Below are 21,841 nucleotides of genomic sequence, written 5' to 3'. Positions count from 1 at the left end.
TGGAGGAAAATAGGGGTTTTTTTGTTGTTGTTTGTTTATTTTGAGATAGAGCCTCAAACTTTCTCCCTGGGTAGGGTGCTGTGGCATCACAGCTCACAGCAATCTCTAACTCCTGGGCTCAAGCGCTACTCCTGCCTCCGCCTCCCAAGTAGTGGGGACTACAGGCGCCCACCACAATGCCCCGCTATTTTTTGTTTTTGCAGTTTGGCCGGGGCCAGGCTTGAACCTACCACCTTAAGTATAAGGGGCCAGTGCCCTACTCTCTGAGCCATAGGCAGTGAGTTTTAAAGGTTTTAAAGGTAGGTGTATGGTACTTTTTATTTAAAACGGTAATGTGCTCCTAAAAATGAAAAACCTAAGCATTCATTATCTTTCAAAGTAACCTAAAGCCTTCCAATTTGGGTATGTACAAAAGCTTCACAATTCAGAACTTTTAAAAAGTCACTTGGAGCACATCGTCTGGGACTGCAGATACCATTTTCTGCCACTAGATGTCTCTGAGCCTTAAAGTAGCACAGTAATGAGGTTTTTGTCTATTTATACACACAGATCATCTACCTTCCTGTTAGAGTTTCATAATCCTCTTATATAACGCTGGGCTGTCAGCTGCAACTAATCATCAGTTGGGAGACAGACAGCCGGAGACCCCAAGGACTCGCTGCCCCCACCACATGGCTAGAAATGTTAAGAGAAGGGTCTTTCTAGGTATGGCCAAGCAGAACCCCACCACTCTGAAATTCGTCCATGCAGAGGCCAGTGAATGATGGAAAACAAAGAGCCAGCTGCCTGCAGCATGTGACCAAATCATCCACTCCTTACGGTTTGGAACCAGCAGAGGAGCTAGTGGGCCAAGGAACCTGCCAGCCTGTGTTTTTGCCCTCGCTAGGGGTACCACTTGAAACACTCACCGGTTACAATCCCCCTGCTCTCCTCGTGGGAACCTAACAGCAGAAGAAGCCACAGAATTCTCCCAGACTCCCGGAGCACATCGCAGGCATCTCCCCATCCATCTGTTTTCCACGATGTTTTCTATACATGTTTATCTGCCAGGCTGGACAGAGACACCCAGAGGGCACAAACCATTTCTTATTCGGCACTGCATCTAATTCTTTTGGTACACAATACGCATACATTAAGTGCCTGTTGAAACCAATATATGATCATGGATATTATCACCAACAAGATTTGAATCTAAGAAAAATAGCTCATGCCCTCCCATAACAGAAATGTCCTCTCCTGAATAGCCCCAGATCGTTATTTGGAGTCTGCTGTACGCAGCTCTGTTAACCCCTCTGTTTCAGCAAATTATATCCTAGTTCCAACATTTATTTACTTTCTGCCTTTAGGCAAGTAATTGAATCTTTCTCTCTGTCAGTTTTGCCTATAAAATGGGAACAATAATATTAATAGTACTTTTCATGGGTTTGTTGTGAGAATTAAATAAATTAATACTTATATCATGCTTAGCACACCTTCTAGAGTTTGGTAGTGATTAAGCGTGAGGGTCTAAGCAAGGGTGTTTCTAGTTCAAACCCTTCTGTGTAACTCAGACTAGTTTCCAAATGTCTCTAGTCTCAGTTTCTTCATCTGTAAAGTGGGGATACTCACTCACCTTATAGAATGGGTGTGGGAATAAGTCCTCAGCAGAAAGAGCCTCCATGAGAAGTGTTCTTTTTTTTTTTTCTCTGAGGCTGACAGCAAGGGCAATTTAGATGTTTTCACTCTGGCAAGGGCTGTGTGTGAAAGCTTGGTTAGCTGGCACCATCTTTCTGAAGTCCTCCAATACTGAGTGAGGCACTTTATAGATGAATACGTAGCACCTGTCGGCCTCTCCACCCTTCAATTCACATCTGAGTTAAGGTTCATATCCAGGTTAAGACTCATGGATGAGGCCAGGCCCGATGTAATCCTAGTGATCTGGGGGGCTAAGGCAGGAGGATCTCTTGAGCTCAGGAGTCCAAACCAGTCTGAGCAAGAGCAAGACCCCATTTGTACTAAAAATTAGCTAGGAGTTGTGGTGGGCACCTGTAGTGTCAGCTACTCAGGAGGCTGAGGCAGGAGGATGGTTTGAACCTAGAAGTTTGAGGTTGCTGTGCGCCAGGCTGAAGCCATGGCACTCTGGCCTAGAGTAACAGAGTGAGAATCCATCTCAATAATAATAATAATAGTAATAGTAATAAATAAAATAAAAAAGATTTGTGGGCTAGACATTCCCGGTTGAGACATCCAGGAGGCCATTGGTAGCTCTGTGCACACAATGCCTTGCTCTGCACTGAAGAGACAGTGCTGGGAAGAAGTGGCCAAGGAGGCTCGGTGCCTGTCGCTCAAGCGGCTAACGCCCCAGCCACATACACCAGAGCTGGTGGGTTCAAATCCAGCCCTGGCCCGCCAAACAACAGTGACAGCTGCAACCGAAAAATAGCCAGGTGTGGTGGGCGCCTGTAGTCCCAGCTACTTGGGAGGTGGAGGCAGGAGAATCTCTTGAGCCCAGAAGTTGGAGGTTGCTGTGAGCTGTGATGCAACAGCACTCTACCCAGGGCGACAGCTTGAGGCTCTGTCTCAAAAAGGAAAAAAAGAAGTGGCCAAGGAGGGAGAGAGCCCTGGAGCCCTAGCCACTGTGGAAACGGTGGCTACCTAGAAGCTAGGGAGTCCAAGGACTTTGAGGGTGCACTCACCTCCAGTGGGGCTGCCCTGCTGCCTCAATGCACTCTCCCAAACGCAGCATCCTTGCACCCCTGGCCTAAGCATCTCCTCTCTGTCAGTCCGGGGACTTGTCTCTGGTTTGGAACAGTAGGCTGGGACATAGGCTTTTTGTGGCAGAGAGGACTTTGAATGCCCCGAGGGAGCCGTACAGTATATTTACTCATGCCTCCTTGCTGGATCCAGGGGGTCTTGATAGCAGCTGGCACAGGAAACCATTCTGAGACCTCCTGCCAAGCTATGCCCTAGTTTGGGGCCTTGCACTCAGCATGCCTGCAAGAGGGTGACAGCGCACTGGGTTGGCTGGGAGAGTAGGGGGCGTTTTTACGTCAGTTTTCGGAGCCAGGAATCCCTGGGTTTCCCAGTTATGGAGATTTGGTTCATCCCCCCACACACAGTGGTGCTTGTCAGCAAGTTTGCACCCAGCAAATGCTTAGTGTCCATCAGGAGCCGCAGTGAGAGGTGGGATCTCTGGGGTATCTGTCCTCAGGTTTCAGGGGCAGCTTTCCCTGAACCTGAGCAACTCAGGAACAGGCATGGGAGTGAGTGGCCTCTGGGATGCTCCCTGACTGGCTGGTGGAGAGAACCCAGAAGTCAGTGTTGGAACAGTGTCATGCCCAGGAGGAGAAGGCCGTGCCACAAGATGCAGTGGCTGCCAAAGTGTGAGCCCCTTAGTAGAGGCAGCAACATCACCAGGACCTTGTAGGAAATGCAGATTCTCAGGCCCCACCCCAGACACCACAGAATCGCAAGCTCCAGGGAGGTGTCTCAGGCTATGAGCCCTCCAGGGGCCACTGGTGGGGAACCCAGGCTCCCCCTAACCTTCCTTCCTCACGGGGACTCCTGGGGCAGGCTGCGGAGCAGCGAGGGTCTTGCTGTGCAGGTCCAGCCCTCCCCCCAACTCCCACTGTTCCCTCTGCACCCCCACTGTCCCCTCTGCATCCTTGTGCACCCCCAGGACTCAGTCTAGGGGGGTCAGAGCAGGGAAAACATGGTTTGCCACAGGCTGAGAGCTTCTCTATGAGATCCTGCCATGCCCACAGCAGGACCCAGGGGACCCAGGAGCCTCCAAAGCCCTTGTACCCAGGAGATCACAGGTCCCTGATTCTGGAAGGTGTCAGGGAGGCTGGCCCACTCCACACTCACTTCTGTTCTTGGGAACAGCCAGAACTTCATAGACATGGGTGAAGGGCTTGAACAAAATCCTGGGGATAAGCAGGGTTCCCCAGCCCTGCCACTGGGCACCGGCCTGGTGCTGAAAGGGCTGGGGAGGTGGCATGCCATTTCTGGACTCCCAGTGGCTGGGATTAATGTTCACGGTTGAAGGCATCCCGGCCGTGACCACACACAAAAGCACTCTGCTTTCTTCTGCGAGCCAGGAGGAGAGTCCTGAGAGGCAGTGTGGACTCTCAGTGACCACTGAGAAAGCACAGGGAGGCCCAGGGTGCAGGAGGCACTCTGGGGCTTATACCCAGCCGGAGGGACCCAGTGCAGAGCCCCAGAACTTGCCCAGAGACTGCACCCACACTCCCACCTGGAAGCCACATCCTCTCTGCTGGCAGGAACCATATCATGAAGTTGAAGTGGGGAACCAAAAGGGCTGCAGAGTGCAGGTACCCCCAACTGTTATTTCGTCTTGCCCCTATTCCTTAGGGCAAGGTATTCATCAAACACTTCCATTGGGAGAGTCCAAACTGAAAAAACAACCACACCAATGAACAAACGGTGCCCAAATGAAACCTCGGCAACTCATCATTTTTCACTTTTAAATGCCTGTTAGGCCAGGGATGACACCGCCTGTCCACAGTGGAGCGGTGAAGCACATAAACCCTGGAGTCAGACTCCGAGTTTAAATCCCAGTGCCGTCACTTACACAGCTGCGTGACTTTTTCTAAAATTATTTTTTATTAAATCATAACTTTGTACATTGATGCATTTATGGGGTTCAGGGTCCTGCTTCCACATACAATGTGAAATGCTTACACTGAACTAAGTAACACATCCATCACAATTATACTCATTTCTTAATAGTTTTGAAATGTACCATTGTATCATTAGGTGAGGTTCCCCCCAAATACCCTCCCTCCTCCCATGTCCTCCCTCCCCTCCTCTCTCCCTCCTCTTCCCTTCTACTTTCTGGACAATAGTTATGTTTTGCCATTCGTATGAGTGTGTAGGTGGTTATATATTGATTTCATAGCAGTATTGAGTACATTGAATACTTTTCCCCCCATTCTTGAGATACTTTACTAAGAAGAATATGTTCCAGCTCCATCCAGGTAAACATAAAAGATCCTTGTTTATGGCTGCATAGTATTCCATGGTGTACATATACCACAATTTGTTAATCCATTCATGAGTCAATGGGCACTTGGGCTGTTTCCATGTCTTGGCTATTATGAATTGGGCTGCAATAAAAATTCTGGTGCAAATGTCTTTGTTGTAAAATAATTTTTGGTCATCTGGGTATATACCTAGTAGAGGAATTACAGGATTGAACGGTAGGTCTCCTTTTTGTTCCTTGAGTGTTCTCCAAACTTTTTTCCAAAAAGGCCATATTAGCTTGCATTCCCACCAGCAGTGTAGAAGCGTTCCCTTCTCACTGAATACACAACAACATCTGTAGTTTTGGGATTTGGGGGCTAATCTTACTGGAGTTAGATGATATCTCAAAGTGGTTTTGATATGCATTTCTCTGATGATTAAGGATGATGAGCATTTTTCATGTGTTTGTAGGCTGTGCGCCTGTCTTCATCAATGAAGTTTCTGTTCAAGTCCCTTTGCCCACATAGAAATGGGGTTATTTGTACTTTTCTTATTGATTAGTTTCAGTTCTCTATGGATTCTAGCTATCAGACCTTTGTTGGAAGCATAACCTGCAAAAATCTTCTCCCATTCTGAAGGCTGTCTGTTTGCTTTACTTACTGTGCTCTTGGCTATGCAAAAGTTTTTTAGTTTGATCAGATCCTAGTAATGTATTTTTGGTGTTGCTTTAACTGCCCCAGGGCGTCTTCCTCATAAAATATTCACCCAGGCTGATTTCTTCAAATGTTTTTCCTGCACCACTCTTTTAAAAGTTTCCATAGCCTGGGGCCCTTGTGGTGTCACCCTACAAGGTAGAGTGGGAGCAGCAGGAGTGTTGAGAGCCCTTAGACACGGGTGTGACACTAACAAATAATACCCTCCTTTTAAATGGCCGTTCAGTGAGAGAATATTTGTGAAAGGGCCAAAACAGTGCCTGGCATCTTATATGTGTTAACTGAGTTTTAATTTTTAATTTGCTGCCACAGCTAAAAAGGTCAAAAAAATGCTGGCTGCTATCAAGAAAAATACATTCAGAAAAGCCAACCCACAACTCCCCTGTAGGTGACCTCCAGAGCAACTAAAGGGGCATAAATCCTGAGCAATGTCATGTGTCAAGGATGCTATGGTGGCCCAGACAAAAGGGTAATGAACAGAGTGGAAATTGGTGTGGAGTTGTTGGATTTCCAAATGACAACAGACTAAAACCAAGAAATCTTGCATAGTAAGAAAATGTCAAGCAAATGTCTACAACACGCTGAACTTAGAACCATGTCACAAACGTGTACAAACGTTTAGGGTAGGAAGGATGTACTCTGGCTTCTGGATGGTGATTTCCTCTGGGGAAGGAAAGAAGGAAACTCAGGGAGATGAATGAAACTTGGCAGGTATTTTTTTGTTTCCTTAAAAGATGAGGGGAAATTTGAGGGGAAGTGGAATGTTTGTAGGTGGAGTGTGGCTGTCTGGATAAGGACAATTTAGTCAACTATACAAAATCATCAAGTGGCCATTAGGGAGAACATGAATTTTGTCATCATATCTCAGAATGGTAGAACTGAGGGACGCTCCCCGAAGTGTGACAGGCATCATTTGAAGACTAACATGATTAATAATAGACATTTCCATTTGCTGAAGACATGCTTTACATCCTACACCTCCATAAGGCCAAGGCTAGTATTCTCATTTTACAGATGGACAAACTGAGGCTGAGAGTCTGGCCCACATGATTAGGAACCTGAGATTTTAATCCAAGCCTCTTGGACTCTGATTTTTTTTTCCATCACACCACACTGTCTTTATATGCTGCTTAGATAAAAATTTAAAGCAAAGCAGTGAGTTGCAAAACTAATTTCCATAAACAAGTTTTAAAATAAAAGTAACTTGAGTAAAGGTTTAGATAAGTTACTGGGTGAAGGATCCATTCTGGATACTTAGGCAATCCAGGTATCAAAATCTTTTGTAGTTGGAATGATGGAAAGCCAATGTCCTTTGGTGGCCCTGCCTGTCATATGGTGACTGTGAAGGTGCTGAGCAGTCAGAATTAATACAAAGACAAGGCCAAGAATGAAACCATTTGTATCCAGGTCAGAGTGGGTTTAAGTCCTATCTTTACTACTTGCTAGTTTTGAAAGTAGTTATCCCTGAAAAAGAAGGATAACAACAGTACTCCCCTGTAAGGTTACTGAGAAGAGCAAAGGTGATGAGCATAAATTACTGAGCACAGCACTTGACTCCTCGCACTCAGTGTTATCATCATTAGCACTAATCCCTTGAACCTGAGTCTGTATCATTTAGGATGTGTTTTGCTACAAGTAATAGAAAAACTAATTCATCAAGGCACGTATAAGAGATATTTAATTGTCTCATGTTAAAAAAAAGCATCTAGAGGAAGGGCAGCCCCAGGTTTGGGGCACTGTGGCTCACTAATACCATTAAGGACTCAGGCTCTGTTTATCTCCTTGTTGGCTCCTTGCCTCATAGTCACAAGATGGCTGCCAGAGCACCACACCATAGTGTTAAGGCAGGAACGAGGGGAATGAGTAAAAGGTCATGGGCCTCTGTTCTTTTTATTCAGGGAGAAATTTTCTTATATACCTCCCTGCAGGCTTTCCATTACTCAGTGGTAAAGTTCAAGATCTTGAACAACCAGTGTAACATGGACACTGGGTAATCAGAACAGATCAAATGCTGGTTACATCCCTGGAGCAGAGTCTCGAAGGCTTATTCTATGCCAGATGTAACCTTGCAGATGCTAAACCGTGGGGAGAGGCAGGGGGCTTGGGGAAAGGGGAGAGCCAACCAGGGAAGCAGTGTTAATCACCTGGTATAGACGTATTTCAGTAGTGGAAAGACTAGTGCCACCATGCTGGTGTGTTCCAGCTAAATACCAGTCCTGCTCTTCCATCTCATTGGCCAGAACCAGGCCACATACTCATTCACAGGGAAGTCACCACATAGGGAAATGGATTGTCCTGACTAGTTTGGACTAATCATGATTCATTCCTGGGGATAAAAGAAATGTCCACCTGCTAGCCAAACACAGTTGCATTTTTGTTAGCAGGCATTCACTCATTTGTTCACTTAACAAATATTTCTTGAGCAGCACACGCTGGGCATGGCATGCAGGATGGTGGGAGGTGTGGTAGGGACACACAATGGGAAGTAAGTGCCTGTCACTGTTCACATCCTTCTCACTCTTGGTACATCCTATGGGTTTGGACACGTGGGACATGTATCCACCCTTGTAGTATCACCCAGAGCCCTAATAAAATCCTCTGTGCTCTGCCCGTTCATCCCTCCCACCCCAACCCCTGATAACCACTGATCTTTTCATTGTCTATGTAGTTTTGCCTTTTCCAGTGGCTTTGCTATAGTTGAACTGATAGAGACGGTAGGTTCTCAAACTTACTAACATGCACCAAGCTTCCTCCATGTCTTTTCATGACTTGATAGCTCATTTCTTTTTAGCACTGAGTAATATTCCTTTGTATGGATATACCACAATGTATTTATCCCTCTGTCTATTCAAGGACATTGCCATAGTTTTTTCATCTGTAAAATGGGGGTGATCAGAATAGTGTCTATCTCATAGAGTGATTACTAGAATGAAACAGGAGAATGTAGAGCATAAAAAATGGTTCAAACTACATCAGACATAAATTCTCAGCTGGAGATACCATAGGTTGCTCCACAGGATTCCCTCTTAGTTAATTCCGTGCAGTTGTTGGCCTTCAGGCTGAGCTGTACTTAGTCACCTCCGAGTGGTGTGTATCTAGCCTGCTTCTAAAGGCTGCCAGGAAGGAGATGCCACCACCTGCCCAAACAGTCCGTCCCGCGCCTCCCAACCTTCGTGCAAAATAGAGGTTCTTTTCTAGGAGATATCACTGGAAATGTGAGCTGCTTGCCTTTTCTTTTCTTCCCAGGGGAAAATTTATTTTTAAATAAAATTGTTCCTTTAGAACCTGACTTGGATCTTACTGTTTAGTCATTTCAGTGCAAAGTAGACATGAGAGTTTGCCTTAACTGGCACCAGGACTGTGGGTGCTGAGCACAGTGGTCACAGCTGGGCTCTGAACCTCAGCTGGTGACACTCGTCCTCCCATAAGAGGACGCTGCACGTTGTCAGCAGCGTCACAATGCCCACTGACTGCTGAAACCCTCCTCTGTGTAGAAAGAATAAGGATTAAATAAAAATCCTTCTGTGAAGCATCCTGCAGGCATCTGATCCCACCTGCACTTGTCACTCTATCATTTGAATCAAAATAAAGCATTCCCAATTTAACTCACTTCTCAGGGAAGGAAATGTGTATTTGATCCCAAAGTGAAATCCGTAATTCTGCTCAGAGCTGATTTGGCTTTGTGTTTCCAGAGCCCTGGGCTTGGTTTCACCTGATGCTCCTTAGCCTCTCCCTCCTTGGGATCAAAGCCCCGGGGAGCAGGCCCAGGGGCTGGGATTTGGTGCTATGCTTTTCTGCAGCAGAGGGAGAGGCTTGCAGTGCAGCCTCTACTTCCTGCAGCTCCTTGGGTTAGAGGAAAGGGAAGGGGGGTGGACAGGAGTCAATAGGGTTCCATAGGCTGGAAAACACACTGTGCTGCGGCTGATCCCCAAATCTGGAGCAGCTGGCCAAAGCTGCCTGGTATTTCCCCACTGAGCAAGCTGCTTTACTAAGGTCACCCTACAGGAAGGGAGGCTGGAGGGTAGGATGAGGTCTCTTCATGGAACACAGGACTGTAGGCCCAGCAGAGCACACACCAGGGCAAAGTATGATGGGAGATCTGGCTTCTCTTTGGCCTCTGTGGATTGGCCCTTATTTCTTACTCCATACCACGTGAATTGTGGAATTCATCCCAAATCCTGGTGCAAGACAGGTGGTGCCAATCTACCCAAGTAGCTTGGCATTGTGTGGTAAGGCCTGTGAGGGTCAGGTCTAGTTAACCAAGTGGTGCACCAGAAGGGCCCCACCTGCTGTGGCCTGAATGTGTTACCCCCGAATTTATACATTAATCTAATCTGTAATGTGATAGTATTAGAAGATGGGGCCTTTGGGAGATAATTAGGTCATAATGGAGGGAACCTCATGAATGAGATTAGTGTCTTTATTAAAGAGACCCCTGAAAATGAGCTAGCCCCTTATGTCATGTGAGGACAAAGCCAGAAGATGCCATCTATGAGAAAGTGGGTCCCTACCAGACACCACATCTGCCAGCACCTTGATCTTGGACTTCCCTGCCTCTAGAACTGGGATCAATAAATTTCTGTTTTATAAGTTACCCAGTCTAAGGCGTTTTGTCACAGCAGCTGGGACAGCTCTTCTTCTTCTTCTTCTTTCTCTTTCTCCAGGAGACTCTGGGTGGGGACAGATAGTGCACGATGACCAAGAAACAATGAGTGTTTCTACGGTCATCAGAAGGGCTTGGCCAGCAGAGAAGATCCTCTCACAGCTGCACACAGTGCAGAGAGCATCTGGGAACCCCACAGAGGTTGAGGCTGTGAGGAGCCCCTCTTGCTGAGAGGAGTGGGCCCCACATCCCAGCAAACTTAGCACCAACACCTGGAGATGGCATCTGGCTGCCCCAAAGACAAGCCCACTTATCTTTTCTCATAATTGTGTGATCCACTGAAGGCTCTAAGGTAGGTCTTACTGCCCCTTACAGAGGAGGAAACCGAGGCACAAAGAGGTCAAATGACTTGTCCCAGGTCACCTGGCTATTAAGTGATTAGACTGGGGCTCAAATCCCAAGTATCTGACTACAGAGGCTCAAGTGTTTGCTGTTTTTGCTGTGCTGCTTTACTAGATGAATGTCATTGGGTGACTGTCCAGGATCATTAACAGCTTTTAAGGACCCAAGGACCTTTGAAAAAAATTGAAAAGAAGACTTTCAGAAGTCTGGGAGGAATACGAGCCTGGACAGTGAATGAATGAACGAATGAATGGAGTAAGTAATTTGTTTCTTTTGTGGTAAGTAGAACCGTGACCCGTAGCCTGCTCCTGCTGCCCATCCTCCTGCACACCAGCTCGTGAGGGGGTTCTGGTGATCTCCACCCTGCAGTGTGTGCCAGCCTCTCCCCTTCTGCAGAGTACAGTGGGAGAGCCCGGGACGGGGTCTGGAAACAAGTCACTCAGGCTTCCAGAGCTTCAGAGGCCTCCAATCTAGAACGGAATGGGAAGCACCTTCAGGGCTGTCAGGAGGCTCAAAGGAGGTGACACATCCGGAAACAGCTTGGTGAACATGAGGGTCAGTGCAAGAGCAGCTGGGATGATGATGGCTCTCCCTGTCTCACAGCCCAGGGACTGAACCTCCTCTACCCTAAGCTATGGCCATTGGTCCCCAGAAGACAGAGGGAACTGTGAAGCTAGGCTCGCTAAGGAGAGGCCAGTAGGCTCCTGTATGCTCAGCTTATTCTGTCTTAAAAATTTAGAATTAACCTGCTGCTTGCTTACAAAGCTACAGGGCACCAGATTGGAAAACCACCTTGAAGAAAAACAGATCAAAAGGCAGGAATAGGCCAACTGCAGACTGCTGGGAACACAGTGGCAGGATCTACAAGATGCCCTATTGTTTGCTGTTTGCTGGTAACCATCCAGTGAGGCAAGTTAAGCCTTTTACCCCTTCCTTTTATAAGTTGCTTGGTAAGCAGAGGAGTGGAGAGGCTATTTGAGAACAATCCGCCATCTCCTTAGGCAGCCAGCACGGGAGTTAACAGCCTCTCCTTTACCAAGGCCGGCCTCTCCTCCCTGCCTCCGGCAACAGTCCTGTCTAGGTCTGAGGAAGAAAACACCCAGAAACCTATTTCCATTCAAGGGGATTCACCTCTTTGTTTTTTTTAATTTACTTTTCGTACTTATACATGTGTATATTAGGTTTCCACTTTTGCCTTCATAGAATTAAAAAAGCTAAATTTAATGACAATAACAATGTTTAGGACTGAGAACAAAACCTCATAAAGGTTTTGGGGATTCACCTCTTTACGCTGAGCATAGCCTGGCGGGGCAGTTAACTGGATGGTCTCTCTGTGACATTTGAATTTTAGAGCAAGAGGACAAAAAGTGAGTGAGTCCTCACTCGTCCCGTCAGAGTGCCCTCAGAGAGCTTAGCCGTCCCACAAGGCACCAGCAGGGCTGATTTCTTCCAAGGCCTATCTGGGTGGCTTGTGGAGGTCTTCATGTCCACCGGCATTCTCTCTGTATTCATGAGTCTGTCTCTAAAGTTCCACTTTTACAAGGACATCAGTCATATTGGATTAAGGCCTACACTCACGTCGCCAGCCTGGACATTGACAATCCTGATTTTCCAGCTGGCAGATGGCAGACCACAGGACTCTGGATCCGCCTCTAGGATCATGCGGGCCAATCCTCCCAGTGACTCTCTTTCTACCTCCTCTGTCTATCCTGTTGCTCTGTGTCTCTGGAGAACCCTGTTTATATAGACCACGTGGCACATTTCACTCCAGAGATGCTCACAGGCCCAGGCAGGCAGGGGCCACAGCCCCTTAAAGGCCTTCCCTGGAAGTATCAGCTGGGAAGGGGGCCTTGGGGGGGATTTGTTCCTTGCTGTAGGCTGTGCCAACTTCCCCACTGTAAATGGCTGTGCACGCTGTGACTCTAGGAGCTGTCTTCTTCACCATGCACCCCTGGCAATGTAGAGGGTACCCCTGGACTCACGTGGCTGTGCAGTTTGTGTGGCTGTGTGGGGCATCCCTGCCCCCACCTGCCCATTGTTACTGTCCCATCCCCCCACGCTGCCCTGGCCCAGTGTCCTGGATGTGTGGTGGGGGATCTTGACTCCTTCCTCGTCTTCATCCTCCAGAGCCCATCAGTGTTCAAGTCCCACTGAAGTCCTTCCTCCTAAGAGAACACCCCCTTCCCAGCCGACCCCTCCAGGGCTATAGAAGCAGGGTTCTCCAGAGACACAGAACAACAGGATAGACGGAAGATGTAGAAAGAGAGTCACTGGGAGGACTGGCCCGCATGATCCCGGAGGCGGAGAAGTCCTGTGCTCTGCCATCTGCCAGCTGGAAAATCAGGAGTGGCGATGTCCAGGCCAGGGACGATGGCATTCATCCCTTTCCTGGTAGGACTCTCCTTCCTCTCCTTCCTCAGAGACGGGAAGACTGCTCTTCCAGCCTCATCCCATCCTGCTGCCCCTCATTTATTTACTCTGCGGCATATGGTAGGGGTTGGCAAACTTTTTCTATAAAGGGCCTGATCGTAAATACTTTGGGTTTTGTGGAACACTCTGTCTTTATGGCAACTAGTCAACTCTGCCATTGTGGCTAAAGGCAGCCTGTATACTATGTAAACAACTGCGAGTGGCCATATGCCAAGAAAGCCTTATTTACAAAACGGGCCATAGGCCCTGGCTTGCCGGCCCCTGGCTTATGGGAGAAACACTGTGATCTCAGGCCTGGAGACTTTAGTTTTTGATACTTACAGCCAAGCCCTTAAAATGCACAAGATCCTTTTCTCCCACAAGCTCTGGTCACAGTTTTTATTCGTTGTTATTGCCTGTTAGTTATTAATTATTGCCTCTTTGATAGAGAATTATGAAGATATCCTTAACAGCCAAAAGCCAAGAATCTAACTCTTTGTTCATTGTCCCTAAAATCTGCAGGTCTGGTGGCAGGAGAGTCCAGGGTACTCTGGCATAAGGTAGCTGAGAAAGCACCGTTCTGGTTCCTACAAATCCTATCCCACTGCAGGAGCAGCTCTCAGAGTGATCCCCAGCCCAGGAGCACCAGCTCTCCCTGGGAGCAGGTTATTAATGCAGATTCCTGGGGTCTACCCAGAACTTCTGGAGGGGAGACTCGGAGTGGGGCCAGCAATCTGTGTTTTCACAATCGTGGAGGGGGAATTCCGGTGCCCCCTAAAAGCGGGGTACCCTGCCCCTCATTTTTTTCTTGCCTCCATGTTTTTGTCCCTGCTATTTCCTTCTCCCAGAACACTTCTCATGGGCTTCTGCAGTCCTCCTTCGAAACATCCTACCCCTGCAACTCATCTAAAAATGATATGCTGCAGTGTGACATGTCCCACGTGGTTGCCATTGGAATTTACGTCTTTTCACTTTTTGCACGTTAACGATTTGTCTGTCATGGACCAAGAAGCATTTTCCAACAAAGAGCTAGGTCTTACATCTTTGCAGTTCTCACATCATCCAAAATAATTCCTCTCTCAGTTCATTTTCCTAAAAGGCATTTTGAGAAAGGATCTCAGAGCCTGGGACATTTCCAGGCAGTGCCTGCTAGAATCCTTGTAAGGGAATGGGGAGAGCAGAGAATAGGAAAGGGGAAAACATGAGCAGGGAAGTATCTCAAGTCAATGCTGGCCTTAGTTTTGGGGTGCAGAAGCCACACCCCATTTGAAGCAGGGGGTTGCATTCTATACTCTGTGTCGGTCAGTCATGGGGCTGTGAGGTTTGCCTCTTTTGGGGAAGGGGTGTCCCTCAGCTGAGAGCCACTGCAGCCACCACAGCAGGTCAGCCATGGGGCAGGAGCCCTGACCCCAGAAAGGGGACCTGGGCAGGGTTCTAAACCTGTCTCTATCTTATACAAGGCAGGCATTCAATAACTTGCTGGTTCATTGACTCTTTCTACATTCCCTCCTTTCCCCACTCTATAAAAGACTTCTACTATTTAAAACAAAACAAAACAAAACAAAAAACCCCTACTGTTGGAGACAGCTCTCTAGTCTTCATAAAGCATTTTGCAGGCGCACAGTTGAAGAAATACCAAACTCACATTGTGAACGGGATGGGAGTAGCCTGGAGAATCCATGCCTCCCTGTATGAGGGGGTTAGTGTGGACCTGTGAGTGCGGAAGGAGAAAATATGCCATCTGGAACCATTGAGAAGCAGGGAGGAAAGTTATAGCCCCAAGTACCCCAAGCATCCTTGAATAAAGGCAATTTTTGTGTCTGATCTGGAGTATGAATCATTTCCCACTTTCTTCCCCTCATCCTCCCCAAAGTCCAAGTCAACCAAGAGGCTTTCCAGATGGTTCACCCACGATTAGGTCTTCTTTCGTTGTTCCGGGAGAATTAATTAGTCACCACCATGAGTATGAAGACCAAATCAAGAGGCAATATGGCAGAGAAAGAGAGAGGGAGGGAGAGACACGCCTGCTGCTGGGGTGAGCACAGAAGGGCCTGCGGATTCACAGATGGTGTGTCATTCGAGATCTCCTCTGAGGAACGCCGAGGCAGGGACGGCCAGGTGTGTTAGACACTCCCGGGCGATGAGTCACAGTCCCGGCTGCCCACTGCAATCACCTAGGGAGCTTTAAAAAAATACTGATGGATGTCCAGGCCTTGGGCCTGAGATTCTGACTGAAGTGGTGCATTGGAACCCAGGGAAGAATATTTCTTTTTTAAAGCTCCCTGGCTGGTTTCAATGCACGCTTAGTGTTGAAGAACACTGTTGAAGCACTTGTAATTTATTTGAGCGGCAGTCAAGGTTTATTGCTGTTCCAAAAGTATTCGTTATCTATCTGCCCAGTCCTGTGTTTGGCACTACAGAGAAAACAAAGCAATTGTTTTGTGACATCCAGAGATTTGAGTTCAAGTCTGCCACTTCCCAGCTGTATGACTTCAGAGAAGCCAAGTCCCTGAAGGGGTGGCATTGTGAAGTAGGACTCAGGCTGATGGCCCTCCGTTCCAATCCCTCCACCTTTGCTGTAAACTTGCTGTCTCCTTGAGCCAGTCACACCATCTCTCTAGGCGTCTGTTTCTCTGTGGATAAAAGGAAATGGTGATAGACTTGGTTTCTGAGGCTCGGCGCCTATAGCTCAACCGGCTAAGGCGCCAGCCACGTACACCTAAGGTGGCGGGTTCGAATCCCCAGCCTGGCCCGCCAAACAACAATGACGGCTGCAACCAAAAAATAGCCGGGCGTTGTGGCGGGCACCTGTGGTCCCAGCTACTTGGGAGGCGGAAGCAGGAGACTCGCTAGAGCCCAGGAGTTGGAGGTTGCTGTGAGCTGTAATGCCACAGCACTCTGCCCAGGGGGACAGCTTGAGGCTCTGTCTCAAAAAAAAAAAAAAAAAAAAGACTTGGTTTCTGAGAGCCAGAACTCTCACGGTGGAGGTATATGGGTTGAAGATAGAAAAGGTATGAGACCCTATATTTTTAGGGACCCCCCTCTTCTTGCAAGAAATCCCTAGAGCTCGTCAAGGGGTCCCGTCTGAAGCCTACTGGACTAGAAGATGTGGGCCCAGGTCCTTGCTGTGAAATCCCAAGGTCTTGTCTCTCATTTACCCTGGACAACCCTCCAAGTGGTGCTTTCTGCACCTCAGTGCTTACCGAGTACTTTCAGATGACAAGAGGGAATTGTTTCTGGATCGTGTCCACGAGGCACATTTTCCTCCTGAACGCACTTCCTCCTCCCTGTCTTACTCTTGCATTCTCTCATTGATTAGTTCTACTTGGCTTGGCAAGTTGGTCTTAATTTCCAATCCCGTCTGCCAAGTTTCTCTTTCCTTGTAGGATGAGCTGGCCTGGAAGACAATGATGCATATGTCCACTGGGAATTCTAGAAAAGGGAGGGCTTCCCAAAGTATGCGTTCCTTTTTTTTTTGTAGTCATATGTGTTTCATCTCTCAGTGGCCATTAACATAAGCTAAGTCTTTTGGCACCCTGGACCCTGACACCTTGAACATGCCCTATTTCTATTCTTTCATTCCAGTTATCACAATTTCTTCCTGGCAACTGAAAAATCACCCCTATCTTAAAAAAGAGAGAGCGCTAGCTCAAAAGTAGGAAAAAGTTCTTGTTGGTCTGCCCTTATAGTGAGCCCACATAACTTTGCATTACCCACCAAGATTACAGAGCTAAAGTATGTGTTGCTGTGATTTCTGCGACTCTTCTCTACCAGGGGCCTTGGGCCATCTGACTCAGCCCTGATCTGGGAAAATGACATCCACTCCAGCAGGTGAGCTTGCTCCAGACTGCACTAAAAGGAGGAGGAGACAGAGAGTTTCCTAATCAATGATGCCTTTATTAAAATTTTATATCATGCAGGCTGTTACAGGGCCCAAATCAAAACCAGGGGGTTATAGCCACAGGGCCAACAAAAGTCGTCTCCAGCTCTTCTGTTATCAATTTGCATCTTCTGAGAAGCAGACACCCAAGCAGGATTAGATGTACTAGAGATATATGGAGGGATATAGCTGTCAGGGATAAATGGGAAAAATTGGGAGGAGGCAGGGAGAAGTTCTGATCACAGAGCGGCTCTGAGATCTATGAAAGGAAAGTAGGAAGGACGGGTCAGGAGTAACCTCAGACGATGGGGAAGCTCTGGTGAGGTGTCAGCAAGTGGTGAGGAGTCCCCAGGCAAAGGCTGCCCACTGGAGGAGTCCCACATAAAGCAGGAACACCAGGATCTAGGACCCTCTGTCATGTTCAGTCATTAGCTGGGAGTAGCCGTGGGAAAGAGTGGTCCTAGTGTGGATGCCTGGGTGGGACAGAGGCACATGGCTGAGGGCTGTCAGTTACCTGTGCTCTGCAGGAGGTTGGAGGGGAGCCTGTCCTTCTCTGCCTCACCTCTACTCCAGGTTCAGCTGATGTAGATTTCATCCAAGGTCCCCCAAGAAATTGCAGCACTTTTGTCACAGGGATTTCGGACTCTTGGAAGGTAGCCCCTAGGCTGGCTTGGGTGTGGCAGGAGATGCTGCTTAGGTGACAGAATTTGAGGACCATGGAAGTGACCACCCCCTTTGGAATATCTCCACCCACACTAGACCTGCTATTGGACATTTTAGTCGTTTTACAGGGCCAGGGCTCCTTTGAAATATAGACATGAGGATAGTAGCCTTCACATTAAAAAGCACATTTCTGCTTAAATCCATCAACATTTCATCAGACCATGAGAGCAGCTCTGGAAGGAAGCCTGGGAAGGTGTAAATTTCTCCTACTTACAGATGAAAGTTGGATTAAGGGCAAAGTGCTGACCTCCTCCGTTCACCCAACAAATGTTTACCAAACACCTCTTATTTCAAGTTTCAAGCATTAAGAATGCAGCTATGGGCTAGGTGCCTGTGGCTCAAGCAGCTAAGGCGCCAGCCACATACACCTAAGGTGGTGGGTTCTAATCCCCAGCCCAGGCCCGCCAAACAACAATGATGGCTGCAACCAAAAAATGGCCAGGCGCTGTGGCAGGCGCCTGTAGTCCCAGCTACTTGGGAGGCGGAGGCAGGAGACTCGCTTGAGCCCAGGAGTTGGAGGTTGCTGTGAGCGTGATGCCATGGCACTCTACCCAAGGGGACAGCTTGAGGCTCCGTCTCAAAAAAAAAAGAATGCAGCTATGAGCCTGGGAGCAGTTGCTCACACCTGTAATCCTAGCACTCTAGGAGGCCAAGGCGGGTGGATTGCTAGAGCTCGGGAATTCAAGACTAGCCTGAGCCAGCATAAGACCTCATCTCTACTAAAATAGAAAAATTAGCTGGGTGTCATGGTGGGCACCTGTAGTCCCAGCTACTTGGCAGGCTATGGCAGGAGGATTAATTGCTTAAGCCCAGGAATTGGAGGTTGCTGTGAGCTAGGTTGATGCCGTGGCACTCTAGCCTGGGCCAACCAAGTAAAAGTCTGTCTCAAAAAAAAAAAAAAAAAAAAACCCTGAAGGCTGGATCCTGCCCTAGTGATTCTAACTTAATTGGTCTGTGTTGAAAGGCTAAATATACGAATGTACAATAGCCAGACCATACATAAAAATAGAACTATGACCCCAAATCTGCAGTAACCAGACCAGAAAGCCTAACCACAGCCTCTGGAGCATCTGGCCCCAAACTCACAGGACTTAATAACTGCCAGCTTCTCTAAGTTCAGCCCCTGCTTTCCCTGTAGAACCAAGAGGGGGAGTTGAATACACACTCCTAACCTTCCCTGTGGGACGCTCACTGCTCCCTGTTCACCCACAGCTTCCCCTTGTGATTAGCTCCCAGTCAGGGCACACCTGGAGCCTTCCCTCTTTTGCATATGAAGCTTTCCCACTCCTCTGCCTGCCTTTGAGTCTACCAAATGCAAGTGACTGCTCCTCATCCATTCAGCCTTGGCTGAGAAGTGAGGTCACATTTTGCAAATGTGGAACCTGGTGAGTCATCCTTGGATGGAAGAAGGAACAATTTCCAGAGAAAGGGGGCATCTGTGATGTACAGACTGGGTGGATGCCTCAGAAATTCTTGACCATAGCCTGGTAAGCCGCAGTAAGAAGTTGGGACTTTATCCAATCGGCAACTGAGGGACAGAAAGGAATGCCAAGATTGGGCTTGTCTGTAGAAATGTAGCCAGTGTGGAGGATGGAATATTATGGGAGGCCGCTTGGGAAAGTGTAACTAGGCTACAAAATGATGAGACCCAAATAGTACAAAGGTAATGAGAGGAAGAGGCATTTTAAGGATGGAAACTAGGACTTGATGACTGACTGCAGGTGAGGGCGAAGGGTGAAGGAGCTGAAGGCTTCCTGTTTCCCACTGGTGTGACAGGGTGGACAGTGATGCTGCTAAATGGAACAGGGCTAAGAAAGAGGAAACACTGGGAAGGAGCATAGAAAATGGTGTGGGGGCTCGGCGCCCTTAGCTCAGCGGTTAGGGCACCAGCCACATACATTGGAGTTGGCAGGTTCAAATCTGACCTGGGCCTGCCAAACGCCAAGACAACTACAATCAAAAAATAGCTGGATGTTATGGTAGGAGCTGTAGTCCCAGCTACTTGGGAGGCTGAGGCAAGAGAATCACTTAAGCCCAAGAGTTTGAGAGAGCTGTGAGCTGTGACACCACAGCACTCTACTGAGGGCAACATAGTGAGACTGTCTCAAAAAGAAAATGGTGGTGGTGGGGGAGTGAGATGACTACATGAAGAACTAATGGATCCTATTCTGTGTTCCCTCCGCTCTTGACCCAAGCTGCATTGCTGATAAAGGAGAATCTGGTGGCATTATAAAATTATTCTCAGTGTTGGTAATTGTGAAATCAAGAAGAAGCTGAATCTGAGGACAGTTGGGAAGGGGTGGGAGTTGGAGTCAGTCAATGTGTATGGCAGTCAGCTGTGTGACCTGAAGAAAATTACTCAACCTCTCTGAGTCTCAATTTTCTGATTGGTGAACTGACATATCAGGGTGACCTTATGGAATTATTATAAGGGTTAAGTGTGGCAATATTTGCAAATTCCTTACAATACCAAAAGCCCCCAGTAAGTGGTCATTAGGATCATTACTATTTTTTTCCCTATCACACAGACTGGGTCTTTTGCTCTGTGCCAAGCAGAAATGCTTCATTCACAGTCTTAGGTCTGAAGCTGAGATTCCCTGAGAATCAAATTCATCAGTTTCCTGAGCTCCTTCTAAAATGGTTAATCAAAATTATTATTTAACTGCACTCTTCTCTACCTTGGCAATTGAATCCCAGATGAATTCAAAATTTGGGTTAGAACTAGCAATTAACTATCTCTGAACTGACAAATTTGACTCTATAGTGGATCAAGGTGATGGTGAAGGTAAGGGCATCTATTGGTTGTTTGCTGTGTGCTAGGCATTATTCTAAGGAATTTATGGAGTACTAACCCAAAGAATTCTCACAAATAACCCACAAAGTCAGTACCATTATCATCATCCTTGTTTTGAGTCAATTGAAGCCCAGAGGTATGAATTCGCCTGCCAAGATTATACAGCTAGTATGCAGTGTAGTCAAGCTTGTAACCAGGGAGTCTTCCCTAAAGCCCATAGTCCCATCCAGTAACAGACACTGTGTGATTCATGCTCTTCTTTCTTCCAGAGTACATCTCACTGGTTGACTGAATATTGATTCTCAAGTCTGTCTCAATCCAATGTGAGGTGTGTTGGAACTTAGCTATTTGTGTGTGATTACTTCTTTAAATTAAAGCAGTTAACTCTTTCAAACACTTTCCCTGTATCCAAATATTCTCTTTTAAGGAATAAAATGACTTCTACTAAGGGAGGCAAAAAATAATATCCTCAGGGTAATTTATAAACAATAGGAATTTATCACTTGCAATTCTGGTGGCTGGGAAGTCCAAGTTTAAGGTGCTGGCAGATTCTGTGTCTGGTGAGGCCTATTCTTCATAGGGGAGAAGAGTAGAGGGGCAAACAAGCTCCCTCAGGCCTCTTTTATAAGGGCACTAATCCCATTCATGAGGGCTCCATCCTCACAACCAAATCACCTTCCTGATGTCTCACCTCAGAACACTGCTGAGGATTAGGTTTCAATATATGAATTTTCGAGAGGTGCAAACATTCAGAGCTTAGCAGATAGTCATGACAATTGTGAGTTGTCACAGTACTCTATTTTCTGCCACAATTTATAGGAATTATGTTGTCAAAATCTGAACTTGCCCATAAGAATGTATCCTTCAGGTAGAGGTTGCTTACGATGGTCGTCAGAAGACAGTCTCAGAAAGGTTTGATTAGATCAGGATTCTTAACCTTCAAGGGGTTAAGGATGCCCTTAAAAATCTAAAGAAAGCTACTGACTCTTGCCATATAAAATGCACAAGCACAACTCGAAATAAAATCTCATGTAATTGGAGAGGGGGGCATGGATCTCCTGATACCGATTCCTGAACCTCAAGTTGAGAATGTCTGCCATAGAGGATAAACTATGGCATTTTAATCATCCCTCCAAATTCAGTCTTAGCTTATTAGTTTGTAATATGACTCCCTGGGAATCTCTCCATAATATTGAGTTCATTTTGCTAACTTATCATGCTCTGCCCTTGAGACACTTGTGAAATAACTGCAGGGAACAGTTCAGATGGGCAGGCACCATTTCTCTTCTAGCATTATGTCAGGCGTTAACGCTCTGCCTTGCCAGTCTGGGGTATAGAATAAAGTTGTATCT

General features: G+C 47.2%; 1 non-coding gene across 1 annotated transcript; it reads right to left on the bottom strand.

The window, feature by feature from the left end:
* Nucleotides 1-16,575: 16,575 nt before the first annotated feature.
* LOC111728082 lies at nt 16,576-16,855 on the bottom strand. The gene has a single exon (XR_002775489.1). It is a non-coding gene; the product is annotated as a small nucleolar RNA U85 (small nucleolar RNA).
* Between the last annotated feature and the right edge of the window lie 4,986 nt (nt 16,856-21,841).

The sequence above is a fragment of the Otolemur garnettii genome, unplaced genomic scaffold (genome assembly GCF_000181295.1).
Source record: "Otolemur garnettii isolate 467f Iridium unplaced genomic scaffold, OtoGar3 scaffold00004, whole genome shotgun sequence".
Classification (NCBI taxonomy): Eukaryota; Metazoa; Chordata; class Mammalia; order Primates; family Galagidae; genus Otolemur; species Otolemur garnettii.
Note: the sequence above shows the minus strand (reverse complement) of the source record. Positions and strands in the feature narration are given on the sequence as shown.